This window comes from Telmatherina bonti (genome assembly GCF_933228915.1).
Source record: "Telmatherina bonti genome assembly, chromosome: 4".
Taxonomy (NCBI): domain Eukaryota; kingdom Metazoa; phylum Chordata; class Actinopteri; order Atheriniformes; family Telmatherinidae; genus Telmatherina; species Telmatherina bonti.
Genome location: NC_136622.1, coordinates 36049137 through 36066913, shown reverse-complemented (window position 1 = coordinate 36066913; position 17777 = coordinate 36049137).

The window sequence follows — 17777 nt, the reverse complement described above, 5'->3', positions numbered from 1 at the left end:
TGAGATACTTCAGACACTCAGTGCAGGCATGTTGGAGAAGAGGCTTTTACAGCTCGAGGACTCGACTTGAGTCAGGCGCAGAGACTGCAGCAAAACCGGGAGGTGTTTTAAACTCTGAGCAGGTTAGTTGGACCACAGACCAACACACTCTCACTGACCAGTCAGCTTCATCCACAGAGCACGTTAACGCAACGGCAGCTGCAACAACGTGCCGAACAAAACATTAAAAAAGTGCAGAGTGAGATCTGAATAAAAGCACTTGAAGGAATAAAACATTAAAAACAGTAAAAACAATAGATACGAAGCAGTCTCGTGCTTGATGGATGCCAGGTGATAACAGGCTGGTTTTAAAACCCGACAGCGATGCGGCTTCTCTAACCTGTTTCCATTGGAACTAAACATGTTGTCTCCTCTGAGCGTCGGCCTGGACCTCGGTACCTCCAGGAGATGATCAGCTGGTCTGAGGCACCGGGCTGGCGAGTCAGGGGAAGAGAAGGATGTCAGACCAATTCATTGCCATGAATGTTGGTTTTGGTTTGGGTTTTTAGTCCTTTTGAGTTTAGTTTTATTAGCTTTTCCACTTTTTGCTTCCTGTTCATCAGCACACCTGGTTTAATTTGCACCTGTTAGTTCCTCTCTGCATACCGACCCCTGGGTTTCATTTACCACCGGCCAGATCAGCTTTGGTTTTAGTCTTTGTACGTCCACCAGCTCTTGTTAGCAAAGCTTTATTCCTCTGATTTCCTGTATTTGAGTCCACACATTACGGCATAACTGCCCGCTATGCCAGATGACCAGTCTGCCTGGCAGGGAGAACTGGTGCAACAGAGATTGTCGGTGACTCAGCTGAATGACACCACGGTGAGTAATAAAAGCTAAAAGCGATGCGGATCTACAGAATGAGGGGAATTATTGCTGAGCAGGAGGACAAAATGGTTTTGGCTTCAGACTTCAGTGCAACATGACTCAAAGTGAAACTTGGTGGGAAACAAACATAGAGAGAAGCGTGCAGGTGTCCATGTTTAGTCATCGGATAGAAAGGAAACTGGACTTGGATCGAACCAACAGATTAAATGATACAACAAGAAAGCAGAATAATCAGAGAATGTGTGTTTTTGTTTTTCCTTTTGTCACCTTAATATCCAACATCTTTTAAAATGAGGGGGGTTAATGCTACTTTTTAATTAAAGGCCTGTCTTTATCAGTCTGCTTCCAGTCAGCATGACCAGAACTAATTTCCTTTCCTTGTAAGAGCAAATACAAAAGAAAAGATGGGACACGGAGGCCAGTGGGACCTTTGTGTTTGCCGTGAATGCAAGCAGGCCGGCCCTTCTTTATCTGCCTCGGGGAAGGCTGTGTGCTCTCACACGTGGACACGCCCTGCAGCGTTTATCATCACAGCACATGCACAAACACAAGGACACGGAGTAAGCCGGCACTGACTGTGATCCCTCAACTTTAGAGCAAAAGGGAAACCAAATAAATGACAGAAAAATGAGCATCCAGGCGAGTAGAAGGAAATGATCAGCCTGACAGAGAGGCCATTTTTACAGGATGGGGGGCTGTTAGCAGCAGGTCCTGCAGGCAGGAGGCTCGGTTTGTGTCGTTGGGCTACTTCTGCTTTAGCTCATCTTTGGTTTTCTGTACTATTGCGTCTGTTGAAAACCTTGAAGTGACACATTGGACCTCCTTTAGCTTTGATTCCAGCAGCAATGCTTCAGCTAGCTCCTGCATTTAAACAAGATTTATTTCCAGCCACACTGTTTAAGTTTTCTCTAAGATGTGGTGCTGATGATGGGAAAGGCGGATCTCTGCAGAGCCTTCTCCAACACATCCCAAAGATTCTGGTCTGGACTCTGATGGCTCAGACATCAGTCAGTCACTTTCTGAACCACTTGTCCAATTCAGGGTCATGGGGAAGATGGAGTCCATCCCAGCAATCACTGGGCAAGAGGCAGGTTCACCTTGGACAGGTCAGCAGTCCATCATTGGCCTACACAGAGAGCCATTCACATCCACACTCCTAGGGACTGTGTAGAGCAGTGTTTCTCAATTCCAGTCCTCAGGCCCCCCTGTCCTTCATGTTATATAGGCAACCCTACCTTAACACACCTGAATGAAATAAAGACTCGTTAACAGGCAGCAAAGAACTTGATGAGGAAGTTCAATAATCTGTCTCAGGTGCTTTGGAGCAGGATCATGTCTAAAACATGCAGGGCAGGGGGGCCTGAGGACTGGAATAAAGAAACACTGGTGCAGAGTAACCAGTTAACCTGACATGCATGTCTTTGGACGTCCTGTCCAGCAGCTCTTCCAACCAGTCACTAAACCAGCTGAATGTGATCAGCTCCACTGCAGGTAGATGAGCCTGATAGTAAAAACACCTGTTCTGAATGCATCACTAGATCCGAAAACATGGCAGGACTTCTACTTTAGTTTTACTTCTACTTTGTACGTGTCTGGAGAGGACCCATGCATGTGGTGGCTGTTACTAATGACCTTTCTTATGGCCTCAGACAAAGGACTTGTGTCCGTACTTATCTTGCCTGATCTTAGTGCTGCATTTGATACAGTCGATCATAACATTCTGTTACAAAGACTAGAACAGGTGATTGGAATTACAGGTACAGCGTTAAGCTGGTTTAAATCATATTTATCTGATAGACTTCAGTTCGTTCATGTAAATGACAAGTCCTCCTCCCAAACTACAGTAAGTTGTGGAGTTCCTCAAGGTCCTGTACTTGGACCAATACTCTTCACGCTATATATGCTCCCTTTAGGCAAAATTATTAGACAGCATGAAATAAACTTTCATTGTTATGCAGATGATACTCAAATACACTTATCCTTTAAACCAGATGAAACAAATCAGCCCAATAGGCTACAAAATTGTCTCATAGACATAAAGACTTGGATGTCTAGAAATTTTCTCCTCTTAAACTCAGATAAGACTGAAGTAATTCTTGTTGGATCTGAAAAACTCAGAGCTAAATTTTCCGGTTTTGTAATGAACCTGGATGGCATTACTTTAGCTTCCAGTGCTACAGTGAGAAACCTTGGAGTAATATTTGACCCTGACCTGTCCTTTGGTCCACATATTAAGCAGGTTACTAAAACAGCCTTCTTTCATTTACGTAATATAGCCAAAATTAGGGACATTCTGTCTCAGAGTGATGCAGAAAAACTGGTTCACGCTTTTGTTACTTCGAGACTAGATTACTGTAACTCTCTATTACTGGGCTGTCCTAAATATGCCCTGAAAAGCCTTCAGCTGATCCAGAATTCTGCAGCCAGAGTCCTGACCAGAACCAGCATGAGAGATCATATTTCTCCAGTTTTAGCCTCTCTTCATTGGCTGCCTGTTGAATCTAGAATAGAATTTAAAATCCTTCTCCTTACATATAAAGCCCTCCACAACCAGGCACCACTATATATCAAAGACCTCATTGTTCCTTATATACCAAGCAGAGTACTTCGTTCGCAGACTGCAGGCTTACTTGTGGTTCCTAGAGTCTCAAAGAGCCGAGCAGGAGGCAGAGCCTTTGGTTATCAGGCCCCTCTCTTATGGAATAAGCTCCCAGTTAGTGTTAGGGAAGCAGACACCCTCCCCACCTTTAAGACTAGGCTGAAGACTTATCTTTTTGATAAGTCCTATAGCTAGGGATGGTTAGCATCCCTTAGTTATGCTGCTATAGGTTTAGACTGCTGAGGGACATTTCCTGATACACTGAGCTTCTTTCTTTTTCTCTTTATCTCTTTCTTTTACCCCCCCATAACAGTGTTGCATCATTAACATGTATGTCTCCTGTCTCAGCAGGTCTTCCTGGCCGGGAGTAGCAGTTCCTGTTGTCTGTTGTCTTTCTGTCCTCTTCCCCCCACACAGCAGAGGCAGATGGCTGCCTGTCCTTGAGCCGGGTTCTGCCGGAGGTTTCCTTCCTGTTAAAAGGGAGTTTTTTCCTTCCCACTGTTGCCAGTGTGCTTGCTCAGGATGGGAGATTGAGTTGGACTCAACTCAATCTGTTGGTTTCCTTATATAGGCTGTTACGAATTGGCTTTCATTATGTTTTCCCCTCTGTCTGTAAAGCGTCTTGAGATGGCATTGCCGTGATTTGACGCTATATAAATAAAATTGAATTGAATTGAATTGAATTGAATTGAATTGAATTGAATTGGAGTAAAATAAAGACCAGTTTTTAGTTTCATGTGTTTTACTGTGTTTTTGTACCTAATGCAGCATGGTGGAGTAGATGGAGCTGTGTGAATGGATTGTGTTCTTCACCATTTTAGATGAAAAAACCTCAGTTATACCATGAAACTGTTGAACTGATGGAGGCTTCACTTTGTCTTCTGTCTTACTGCGCAGGAACATGAAGGAGGGAAGAAAGTAGTCCCTAAAACACACTGGAGAAAATGCATGTTTTATGCACCAAAACCAGGGTGCCATCAATGAAACCAGAAGTCTTGAAACCTGCTTCCCTGTCCTCATTATCCTTTGTTCTGCCCTCCAGACCTTTTGATTAGAGGAGCCATTCTGTACCTGTCAGCTGTGCTTAGAAACAGCATGATCCCACTAAGGACACTGAATACACTGCTGATTGCTCCTCTCAGAGAGAAATCCACATGAACCTGTAGCTCCTCATGCAAACACACACTTCCTAAAAAGTCGTGGCAAAGGCAAAACCATGTACATCATTATGAATAAGTAGAATATATAGTACTAGTAGTGTCAGCTGTAGCATACAGCGGCTTCATTATTGTTCACAAGTAACTATTCAGCTAATCACATGGCAGCAAATGAACGTATTTAGACATGGTGACTTGGTGAAATGCATCAGACTGAGGATGAAATGGGATTAAAGTGACAGAAGGTGGCTGCTGGTCTGAACTTCACACACAGGCACCTTTAGGTAATAGAAGATGCTCTGCATGGGTCCATCCTGCCCTGGATCAATGTTCAGGATCCTGGGAAAACATCCAGCCACTGTGGGCTAAAACTGACATCTGTGTAGCACATGTTTTGTCCAGGTTGTGGTGGAGGTGAGGACCCAAATGCAGTAAGAATAGCAGCCAGAGATGCAGAGTCTAGACATTTAATTCCAAAAGAAACCGAGGGCACAGGAGACAACACACAACGGACCAGCACTGGGAACAGAAATCAAGGCGTGGAAATACTGAGAAACAGAACAACACACAGGTGAAATGGATGAAACTGACAAGACCAGGTGAACGGGAACAGGAACAAAGGTTAAGGCGGGAACAAGACACAAGGGAACTAAACAGAGAAGACCACAAACTAAAACAGGAAACCAGAACTAAAGATAGAAAACACACGTCATGACATGTTTAGCTTCTCCCTGTTCTCTGCGTTTCCATGGCGACTGTGCTGTCCCTGATATACTTCATAAAATCAGCCCATTGTTCCAAACATCACCAATCTGCTGTGAAACAAGACGGCAGTAAAGTTGTGCACAATTTATGCAAATTATTTATAAATGTCATGAACTGTAGAACGAACCAAGTCCAACAGGTTATGAAGTGTAGAAGAAGAATGAACCGAGTCCAACAGGTTATGAAGTGTAGAAGAAGAAGGAGCCAAGTCCAACAGGTTATGAAGTGTAGAAGAAGAATGAACCGAGTCCAACAGTTTATGAAGTGTAGAAGAAGAAGGAGCCAAGTCCAACAGGTTATGAAGTGTAGAAGAAGAATGAACCGAGTCCAACAGGTTATGAAGTGTAGAAGAAGAATGAACCGAGTCCAACAGGTTATGAAGTGTAGAAGAAGAAGGAGCCAAGTCCAACAGGTTATGAAGTGTAGAAGAAGAATGAACCGAGTCCAACAGGTTCATGTTAGTATCCATCACATGAAAAGCACGGGTGACTTTACTGGTTAGTAAAAGGAAAACAAGCTGCAGACTGTTTTCCAGTTACTGACGTAGCAACTGCTTGTCCAGAGCAGAGTGGTGAAATGTTCTGTCTCCGTTGGACAGGCGTCTGCAGCAGCAGCTCTCCGAACTTCTGAGTGAGCAATGTATTCATAAGCATATCTGTCTCCATCTCTGATTTAGCAGGAGACCTTTCATCTCACTGGCTTTCTCTTTTTTTTTAACATCTTCAATAACTTTCTCTCACCTGAACACCTTTGACAATATTTTAAAGGAATATATTCAAAGGGCCTATAATTGGGATCAGGGGTGAACTTCAACAGTCTCACTCAGCTTAATGAGTTCACAGGCTCCATACAACAGCCACCTGTAAACTAACTTGGCTGATGAAGATCTGAGCTCACTGGAGAGGTGAAGACTTCCCTCTGAGCACCAGAGACTTTTGCCAGGAATAAAAACTTCATTGATAATGAAAATATACCTGAAATCTGTCCTGTGTTTCAGGTGCGATGCTCCAAATCCTGACATATGGAACCTGAACGCAGCATCCCTGCATATGTAATCTGTAGCTGAACAGAGCCAAACAAGATTAGTGTCACCAGCGCAGCGAGACTTTAAATGCTGAGTCTGATCGCAATCTCCGGCTTCATGTCAGGGTTTGTGTTGGACAATGTCCTGCATGCCTGCAGACGGAGAAACAGAACATATCGCCGTCAGACATCTCGATGTGGAACATTTTTATCTGTCATGTAGCAGAGAAAAACCAGATGGAAACCTCAACACGCCAATAAATTCAGCAGAACTGATCTAAAACCAACAAACATATCAAACTCATACTTTTACTGTATTCTGATGATGATATAAACTTGACCTTGTGATGGACAGCGACTCATCCAGGTGCACTTGCCTCTCGCCCAGCAACTAGCTGCCTTTCCATTACATAGTATTGACAAACAACCCTGCCTCTCACCCCAAGACAGCTGGGATAGGCTCCAGCTTCCCCACAACCCTTCATTGGACATAGTGTAATGAATGAATGAATGAATGAATGAATGAATGAATGAGTTTCGACTAACAAAGATTGCAATTTGCAGGTTTTTCCATTTTTTTGCTCAAACACCGCAATTCTCGTCCAGTTGACGAAATTTTACGAGAATTGCAGCTCATGCAAAGTAGCCATGTAGCGTTCGGGGTTTTCTACTTGCTGTGGAGAATTGGCTACGACTTTTCGTAGCTTTTTCCCTTATTTCTTTTTCCAAAACTCTGAAATTCACTGTTATTTGTTCCGCACTGCACCACCTTTACTGGAAATAAACTGGTCACATGACCACTCACTTCACGTTGAGGGACTCATAAATGCAAAAAACGTGTTTCCATTACACTTTGCAATATATTCTGTGTCAAAACTGTCATGATGTGATGTTTCATGTGTTTTCTAAATTCTGGTTTCCTGTTTTATTTTGTAGTTTTCTATGTTAAGTTGCCCTTGGTATTGTTTCTTGTTTTACCTGCCGTTCATTAAGTACACTTGGACTCAATTAGTTCTTCCATTTCACCTGTGTCTTGTTTTGTTTCCCAGTATTTATAGCTATTGGTTTCTGTTTCCACTTGCTGGTCCATTGAGCTTTTGTTAGGTTTATGTGTTCGCTTTTGAGTTTCTTGGACATTAAATACGTCTTGTTTCAGCATCCTGCCTCCCGTCCCTGCATTTGGGTCCACACCCCCATGCCACCTTGATAGAAACGTCTAAAAAAGCACCTCATGAGAGCATAAAAACCTTTTAGTAGTGATGACAGAAATGGAACGTTCAAAAGATCGAATCGTTTGGAACGATTGTTCCAAAGAAATTAACCGATCTTTTGGAACGTTCGGAACACCTCACCACAGTGACACCTAGTGGCCAAAAAATAAGGTTCCTAATTACTGAACTCTATAAAATGGACCATTTTGCTGTCCAGATGTGTTTGGTCTGTTGTAACTTTTTTTAGTTTCTAGAATTGTCAGGATGGAAGTATGGACTTCAGCATCATTTCAGTGTATTTCCAGATGGGAGAATGTCAATCTGGGTCAAGTTTCTTTACAAATTTCCTGAAACTGCAACATCCACAATTAAAAAGGGTTTAACTGTTTAACTGGGTCCAGTCAGGTCAGGTTGACCAGTGCCTCGTCCAATTCTTTTAGTCTTCCTGTCAGGAAACAACAAAAACGAAGTGAATAGGAGGAATACTGCTAAAAAATGTTTGCATTTTATAGCTAATACTAAAATGAATCTTTACGTGTGAATGTAGATATAATAAATGTGCCTTTTTGTGTTTAGGTGTAAAATTCATTCATTCTAAATTGTAGGCTTAATTAAATAGTAAACTGAAATGTGGAATAAATAAAATTTGTTAATAATTACTTCTTAAATGAAGTTTCTGATGCTGAATATGGTTACTGTACCATAAACAGTATGCTGACTGGAAACAGCACTGGACTGGGTTTCCTAAGACTGATGGAGACATCAGGATGTTTGGTCCACAGGTGTCTCCACATCGTTGGAGTATTACAATAAACGTTGCATGCATCCCTTCAAGGAGCTGTAATCCCAGACAGCTGACCTGGGACACTTTGTACTTCCTTCCATTCAAATATATCCTCAAAGAACGCTGAGAGAAGACTACGTAAACAAACAGCTGTTTAGGAGAGATTTTAAATGTTTCACATCTCTGTTGCTAATCAGAAACGCCACAAAAAATAATTTTGAAATATCTATATTTTAGTTTTATGAAAATGTGGTATATTTGTGAATGTAGTAAACATTTTCACTTTCTTTTATTTATTTAGTTTTTCTATTTCAGACACAAGGTTGAAAAGGTCGCTGAGTTCTGTGTTTCACTAAGTTCTGACCTGTGGTTCTGACTAACGCGGCGCGGAACAACCGTGGCGTTTCAAAACGATTGGTGGCGTAATGGAACGCGACATGGAACAGTCACGTGACTTCCACGTCTCGATGCATATCATGGAACGTTGTTTCGCATCGCGCGTTCCACAGTAGTTTCAGTGCGGACTGGAACACCGTTTCCATCTTGCCATCACTACTTTTTAGTGATACTTTTTTCAAAATGCATGTGTTTCCATTAGCTTTTTTTTATTGCTATATTTAGTTTTTGTGTAATTCTAGGAGTTATGGAAATGCAGCTATTGCTATCACGCACTCCAAGAAGGAGCTGAGCCAGAAGGTGAAGCTCTCGATTTACCAGTCGATCTACGTTCCTACCCTCACCTATGGTCATGAGCTGTGGGTCGTGACCGAAAGAACGAGATCTCGTATACAGGCGGCTGAAATGGGTTTCCTCCGCAGGGTGGCCGGGCTCTCCCTTAGAGATAGGGTGAGGAGCTCGGTCATCCGGGAGGAGAACAGAGTAGAGCCGCTGCTCCTCCGCATCGAGAGGAACCAGTTGAGGTGGCTCGGGCATCTGGTCAGGATGCCTCCTGGACCTCCCTGGTGAGGTGTTCCGGGCACGTCCCTCTGGGAGGAGACCCCGGGGAAGACCCAGGACACGCTGGAGGGATTATATCTCTCAGCTGGCCTGGGAACGCCTCGGGATCCCCCCGCAGAGTTGGCAAATGTGGCTGGGGAGAGGGAAGTCTGGGCTTCCCTGCTTAGGCTGCTGCCCCCGCGACCCGACCCCAGATAAGCAGCAGAAGATGGATGGATGGAATGGAATGGAAAGGCATCCACAGAGCGCTAAAAACTCGTCTGGTTGAATGTTTCAGGCCGTAATTCCCGCATGAGGACGGCAGATTGTGAGGCCTCCGTCCAAAGACTGGCGGACGGTTAATAAACAACAATAAGACATTCACATGGAGTCCTGCTCGCTCAGGAAACCTCGCCTGAAAAGACTTTGATGTCTTCTTAAAGCTTTATCCTGCTGCTCGGCTTTGAAGTGAAGTTTGAGGAGCGTGACGACACAGAAAACCATCTTATTCCACCCGTAGTAGTACGACTGCAGGAAGACTTTGGGGATTATCATCTTCTATCATTCATTTCTTTTCTCTTCCATCTTCATCTAGTTGTTGCTCATTAAGCAGGACGAGCCTAAAAATCATCTTGGTTATGACAAGTTAGAGTTCTTCCAGGACTTTTCACGCTTTCAGACATTTATGATGAATAATAAAGGAAAACATTTCTTAAAGTTATGCAGAAAGTGAAGATGTGTCTTAGAGGGGCAGACTGGACTTTGATGGTTTTTTCTCTGTCAAAGAGCATCACAGCTGCTTGATACACAAAGAAAGTCTAATGAGGGAAAACAACAACTTTCAGTGTGTGTTTGGCCGCGGTTATTATCTGAGACGATAAGATCTGAACGTCAGTCTTCAGCCAATCAGCTCCTGCGAGGCTTTAAAGCTTTATTTCTAGAAAACATTTCACATACATTAAACATTTAAAGCATCGCAGTGAGATGAAAAAGCATTAAAAAGTACATAAAATTATATTAAAAGAAAACAAGATTATATTAGACATTCCAAAAATCAATACAAATTAAAATAACTCTGTAAAATAAATTCAATTTAAATGTTTTGAAACAAGCAGTGAATGAAAGAAACGGTGTGATTTTATCAAAAGGAGATTTCTGACCTTTATGGAAAAATTACTTTCAGCGAAAAGCTGCTTCTGGATCTGCAGTCTGGAATCTGGTCTGGACTCTGGTCTGGAATCTGGTCTGGACTCTGGTCTGGAATCTGGTCTGGACTCTGGTCTGGAATCTGGTCTGGACTCTGGTCTGGACTGTGGTCTGGACTCTGGTCTGGACTCTGGTCTGGATTAGCTGACCTGAGTCTTTGTTGCATGGAAAGTGTTGGGTGCGATGCGGGGTCTTGACGGGGGTCATCGCCATGGTTACAGCTGATCTTAATAAAGAAAGATGAAATCCTGGAGGGAAGTTCTCTGTGTGGACTTTGCAGGTTCTCCCTGTTCATACGTCGGTTCTTCCTCCCACCATCCAAAGCAGAGGTGGGAAACTGCGGTCCTCGAGGGCCACAGTCCTACAAACACTCAGAGTTTCCCTGCTGCAACACACCTGACGCACATCAGACTTAAATAGCAGACTGGTGCATGAAACTGCACCAGTCTGCTGAAATTTTCCCTAAGAGTGTGTGTGTGTGTGTGTGTGTGTGTGTGTGTGTGTGTGTGTGAATGGTTGTTTGTCTCTCTGTTGGCCCTGTGAAGGACTGGCGACCTGTCCGGGTGTACCTGCCTCTCTCCCAGTGATAGACTGCAGCTTCTGGCGACGCTGAACTGGAACAAGCTGTCCAGAAGATGGACGGTTGGAAAATCCAAGAAGCTGACGCAGGAATCTCTCTGCGACCTGTTGCTTCTTATGTTTAACGAAGATAACAGATGTTACGATCCAACCTTTTCACGATAAAAGAGATTTAATTAGAACCTGGTTGGCGTCTGACGCAGTCGGGAGAACGAGAAGGAAAGGAGGAGGAAAATGGAGAGAAGCCAGACTACCAGACAGATCTGAGCCGCTGAACAGATAACAGTAAAGCATGGCGGCACGGAGAACAGCACGAAACGAGGAGGTTGCGGTTTCTCAGTCAGAAACATCGCATCTAGCGTTTGACGGTTGACACAGTCATGGAAAATAGTTTTAACATTTCATTTGATATTGTAAATAAATGCATCAGCTTCTGATTGGAACGTGACATTTAAGTCTCTTTTAAATTCACACAGAAAGAAAACAGAACATTTTACATATGTTTGTCTGTTCCATCAACACGTATGACGCCAGTTCCGTGTCCTTATCATTGCATGAAATATTAAAGCTGTGGCTGGCAGGTTTGGTAGTTGCGTGTTTCTATTGGTTGACACAGAAGCCACAGGAGAGTCAGACAGATATGTTTGTATGTCTGTATTTTTTTTTTTTGTTTGTTTTGTTTTGGTTTGGTTTTTTTAATGGACCTAGAGTCTGAATGAAGAGAGAAAGTAAGTATTAAGTAAATATATATGTAGCCACATGATGAAAATATTTCTCTAATATATTAATGTTGTGGTGATTCCTGTTCCCTGGTGGGCGTGGTCAGCTGGGAACTGGAGGCACAGCTGATCCACATTTCTGCAATCAACGAACCACCTATTTAAGACCAGCTCTGCCTGCTATCCAGCGCCAGATTGTTGATTGCCCTGCGAGAAAGCCTGCCTGCCTGCTCGTTCGCTTGCTCCCCTGCTCCCCTGCTCCCCTGCCTGCCTCCTGATGCTCGCCAGTCTGCCAGTCTCTGAAAGTTCCGCTGGAAGAATTCACAGGAATCTGTGGGAAATCAATAAACCTCTCTCTGTACTCAGACAGTGTCCGCTCTTTGGATCCTACTAGCCCCTCACCCACAACAAATGTATAAATATATGCCAATATTGCCATCTCTAACTTTTTTCCGTAAGTCTTCCTGAATAAGTGCAGTTGTACATGTTGATCTGTCTTTCCTGTCGTCTCCACCCCAACCAGTCGAGGCAGATGGCTGCCCTCCCTGAGCCGGGTTCTGCCGGAGGTTTTCTTCCTGTTAAAGGGGAGTTTTTTCCTTCCCACTGTCGCCTCGTGCAGCTCAGGATGGAGGATTGGATCCAAGTCATGACTCGATGCAATCAGTTGGCTTCTATTATAGGATATGTATAAATTGGCTCGAAATGATGTGTATGTAAAGTGTCCTGTGACAACGTTGTTGTGAGGTGGCGCTGTACAAATAAAGTTGAGTTGAAAAAAAAGAAAAAGAACAGAAATGGCTGGACTGTAAGGATCTTGACACACTGGGACCGATGCAAAAAAAAAAAAGACATTGCAAATAATTCAGAGGTGAATTACAAATGTTTCTGCCTGTTCACGCCGAGTGCGACGTGAAATTTTGTCAGTAAATTGTGAAATTTTTAAAACAAACTGGCAAGGTGGATTCCACATGAAGACTAAAAGAGGAGCGGGGTTCTAGAAAAGAGAGGAGAACTTGTGGAGTTTCACGGTTTAGTCCAGAAGCTGTTGGACCACGGCCGTTTCAGGACGTCTGTGGGACAGTTGGAGGATCTGCTGGAGCAGATGGCTGCTTGCTTTCAGAAGCAGAGAAGAAATGATAAAAACATCAGCCGTGATGATACAAAGTCTGAACGAAGTAGCAGCTGAGTGCATAGAAACCACTGATCTGTCGGTCTACACGCCTTTTCTGATTGGTCGATTGTATCTCTATCAGATGTGAATGTTAAAACAATCTGCCTCATTTTGTGGTCCAATAAAATAATATTGCTGTGAGTAAAGGCCTAAAGTCTGACAAGGCTGGAAACACAACGAGTGATGTGTGTGTCCCGCTGAACTGTCGTCTCCGCTGGGTGTGTGTCGACATTGCGGCTGTACCGTAACTCCTTGGCAGTGGCCATAAACGCAGCGTCTCATGACGTTTCATTCATGTCTCACATGCAGCTGAGGAAATGTAGCAAATACCAGTCATTATCTGTTTCAATCAGAATCAGCGAATGAGTGGTTTTACTGTCTGAATCGTTGCCTAAAACTACTGAAAACACCTGTTGGTGCTGATATGAGGTAAACACAACAATATAAATGCTTTTTTTTTTTTTATGTGGAAACCACTTCCCTGATCCTAATCCCACCCTGACTGCTTTCTGACATGCCGTCCACCCAAACCCACAGGATGGAAGCTCAGAGTAATTCATTCTTTTCCAGCTGAAAACGACCAATCAGCTCCGCCTCCATGAGGACTGGGTGTGGAAATCAATCTTTGATCCTGACCTCCCCCTCGGGAGACGTTCCCCGGAGATATTGCTCAGAGCGATGCAGCTCTGGGGTCACAGTGTCAGTATTGGGGGGGTTGCCAACCAGTCTGAACAGATAAAAGCTGGTATTATTGCATTCTTGGGAAGCACAGGCGCATGTCTGATGACAGGTGACGTTTGGCTTCAGATACAACACATTCCATCTTAGTGAGCTCCTTCTTGCCTGTTTCACCGGCCGGCTTTGTGTATCCGTTCTTCCAGAGCAAATAGATATTGACAGATTGTATTAACAGATTGATGCTTTTATTCCCAGGGTTTATCCTTCATAGCTGCCTGAAATTCCACCAAGGTCCAAGAAGCTTCGAAGGATTTATCAAATTAGGGCCTGATGAAGAGTGTGTTTGTTGTTCTTTCAGGGTCGCAGCTTGTTGTGTGTTGCGCCAACATACATACAGAAAGAGAAGCATGGCCCCAGCGAGCAAAAATGATGTAAAATCTGTCCATGAGAGCCTATTCTGCTGTATTCTGGAGGTTTGTTTTGCTGTGAACACACCTTTTCACATTGATTTCTGCAACACACACCAGCCATGAAGACTGTTTTACAGACACGGTCCAATTCAATTTGGCTCATTGGAATCCAGTTATAATCAAAGTGAAGAAATCCATGATCTGATCCACATTAGTCCAGTTTATAATAACTGGATTTATAGAAACCAATTCATAAAAATCACTACAGAGCAAAGAAAAACCAATGGATCGCAGCAAATGTTTACTGTTCAGTCGTCCATCCTGAGTTGCATGAGGAGAACCAGAACCATCAGAACCAGACCCAGAATAAAGGAACACCTGCCTGGACTGGTTAAGGTGAACAGGATGAGAAAGACGGAGCTAAACCAGGGGTTTTGGGAAAGACAGTTTCGTCCGTGTCCTGCATCCTTTTTAAAGAGGCTTGTTAGCTATCCGTCATATAATGCAGAAAACAAAACAAAGTACCAGACGCCACAGGATGGTACTCTGACACCCAGACAGAGAAAGACTTAAACCAGAGAAGAAGAAGAGGGACAGGAAGAGGAAGGTGCAGAGAACATTTTGGTTTTGGTGTTTCAGAAGGTTGTAAAGAACTTAAACCTGATGCCTTACGGCTACCGACCAGGTCAAAACGTGAACTCTGAACTCAGCGCTGACCCCTAGTGGATGGACTGACCCAACAACTGTGGAACGTAAAGACGTATGAAGACAGCGCGGTTCCGTTTATGTGCGTACAGAACAAACTGCTAAATTACCTGCTGCTTCATGAACTTTCTCTTCTGTGTTTACAATTTAATCTCCCTCCAGAAACCTCCAGAAATCCAGACACATGTAATCATAAACCGGCCAATCACAGGCCTTTCACATAACCGCGCTGCGAGCAGGGTTGTACGTAGGCTCTGGAAGACATGCCTGTTGGGCCACTACACAGCAGCGATGACACCACTACTTCTTATGTTGTCTGTACTTGGACAGGTTGGACTGGGAGACAATTCATTGGCTCAACAATAGTAAAACCTTTTCTGATTCTGACGTTCAGAGTATAAATGCAGCTTTAATATTAAAAGTTTTATTTCTTTTTACAAGATAACCTCGAGGAGTTCTTGGACAATTGGCTACCAGTTATAAATAAGACAAACTACACATAGACCAAATATCTGTGGTGGTGTTGTTTTGTTTTTGTTTTTTTTTCTCTTGTCTACTTGTTTGTTTTTTCCATCACTGCTGCCTGTTTTGTTTTCTTTTTTTCAATTTACAAATGTAAAAAAAAGGGATTTACACATATTGTATGTAAATACAATATGTATATTGTATGTAAACATATACATATATATGCACTTCAGTCCCAATAAAAATAAAATGATAAAAAGTCTGATTTCCTGGTAAAAAAAAAAAGGTTTAACATAAAATATGGTTGTGTGAGATATGAGATATGTGCAGAATAAGCTGTTGAAAGGACTTTAGTGAAGCCATCCCACCAACTAACTGCTACATGAAAATAAATCAAAACTCATTACTGCATGTATATTAAAAGTAAAATATCACATGCAATGAAAATACTTGTTTAAAATTATTCATGCATGAAAAGGTTTGTGGAAGTTATAGGATACCCATAGTGACACATGTAGAATTAGCTTTCTATCTGTTTAAATCCAGTTTAATTCCAACCAGTCTCCAGTTTACTGTCCCAGTATAACCTCCGTTCTGCACAGAATCAGTCTTTGTGTCTGTTTAGTTATTTTTTCTTTACAAACCTGACTGCAAACAAACCTCCTGTGAGGGGCGGTACAAAGAGAGGTGTGATGCCTCAGCTTTCGGGTCAGGTCAGCGTGAGCGAGCTCTTCATGCTACCAGAGGAAACCAGACTGCCTCCAATCTCCTGATGTGCTTCTGATCCAGAATAACACGACTGAAACAGTCCAATCAACCTGTTTCCTCCTGTTTTCATCCGAACCACTGGGCTGAAAATGACTGACAGGCGGATGGACATCAACAGTAACGCAGGCATTGTGGCGAACTGGCAGACTGAGGAGGAAGCTGTGATGGAAAGCCCTAAATTTACCTGCGTTTGGAGCATCTGGGACTGATTTTGTGGGAGTTTTGTGGGAGGTGCATGTCTGCAGCAGGATCAGTAAATTCAGTGTGATGTTTACACTGTGTATTTGAACTGTATGCCCACTTTCTGAACATAAATTATATCGCATGAATGTAGTTCAGAACCTCAATTTGATTAAATCTGAAAGGATGTTTTAATAAGTGTTGCAGCACAGCGTATCTATAAATAACAAAAAGAAAGTGAGGATGGAGGTATTGTTGTGCACGCTGCTGGGTGCACAAAGTGTGATGTTCAGGCAGAAAAATGAAAAGTACTTTTTATTTCATACGATACTTTGGAAGTGTAAAATAGTTTCTCCAGTTAGTCAACGTGTCCGTCCTGAAGGAGTCGCTTCAGCAGGCTCACTAATGAACCGCCTCTGAACACATCTCGCAGCGTTTTGCTGCATTCCTCCTGCAGTCCCACAAAACCTCGAAGCAAAAATGCTCTTGCAAGGCCCAGTATACCCCTGTCATGTCTGTGAAGAAAGGTACAAAGCCCATCTTATAGTATGACCTTTACCTTCTGTTTTCTGAATTAAAAACACACTTACTGGCCCCTCTGTCAGGACCACCATGCTTCTACCGGGCTGGACCACGTCTTCCTTCAGAACCGCCTTCTTTCTTGGTGTCAGAATCAAAAAGCTGTTGGAGATATTCCATATTGACCCGAAGCCTCCCACCACGCGCCTCGACTGGACCATGTTCAGATGTTGTTTCCAGAATCAGGATTTTAAAATGGACTAAACAGTGTGTAAACAGACAGTGTCTGGTCCTGGAGGTGTACCATCCTGCAGCGTTTAGATGCATCCCCTCTCCAACGCGCCTGAATCAGCCGATTGTCTCGTTACGATGCCTCTGCAGAGCTGGATGACATCCCCATGAGAGAATTCAGACCTTTCATTAAGATAAAAATGAAATAAAATGCCCCCTGGTTAACTTTCACCCCCCTCTACCTGATTAAACTGTGACATTGTCCGGAGGCGAATTCGAGCAGAAATTAAAGCCCTCATGCTGTGAATATTCCACCACCTGGCCATGCCATTTTGGCTGAACCGCTGATTGCATCATGGTCTCAGGCTGAAGTTCTTCCATACCGCCTCTGAATGCGTCTCGTTTTCAGCTCTGATTGCTGATTCTCCCACCTCTATTTAAGCAGCGGTGTCTCCTCGTCCCACCGCCAGGTTGTCAGAGCTCCCTCCCACATCAGTTCATCCTAATGATGAGAAACACTCACCTGGCTTATGTCAGCACAGTGCATTTCGTTTTCTCTGGAGCATATTACGGCTGTATTGAATCATAAGCATGAGGTTTAATGAGACCCATATTTGTCTCCAGAGGAGAAAGCATATCAGGACTTGAACCTTCAACCTCAGTGTTTCTGATCCAGCAGAGCAATCACCTCAGCTATGACTTTGCCACAAGTTCTGTTTTATATTCCATAAATGTGATGAACGGATTGTTTTAGAAAGACGTAAACCAGTATTCTGACTGCAAATGGAAATGAAACAACATGAG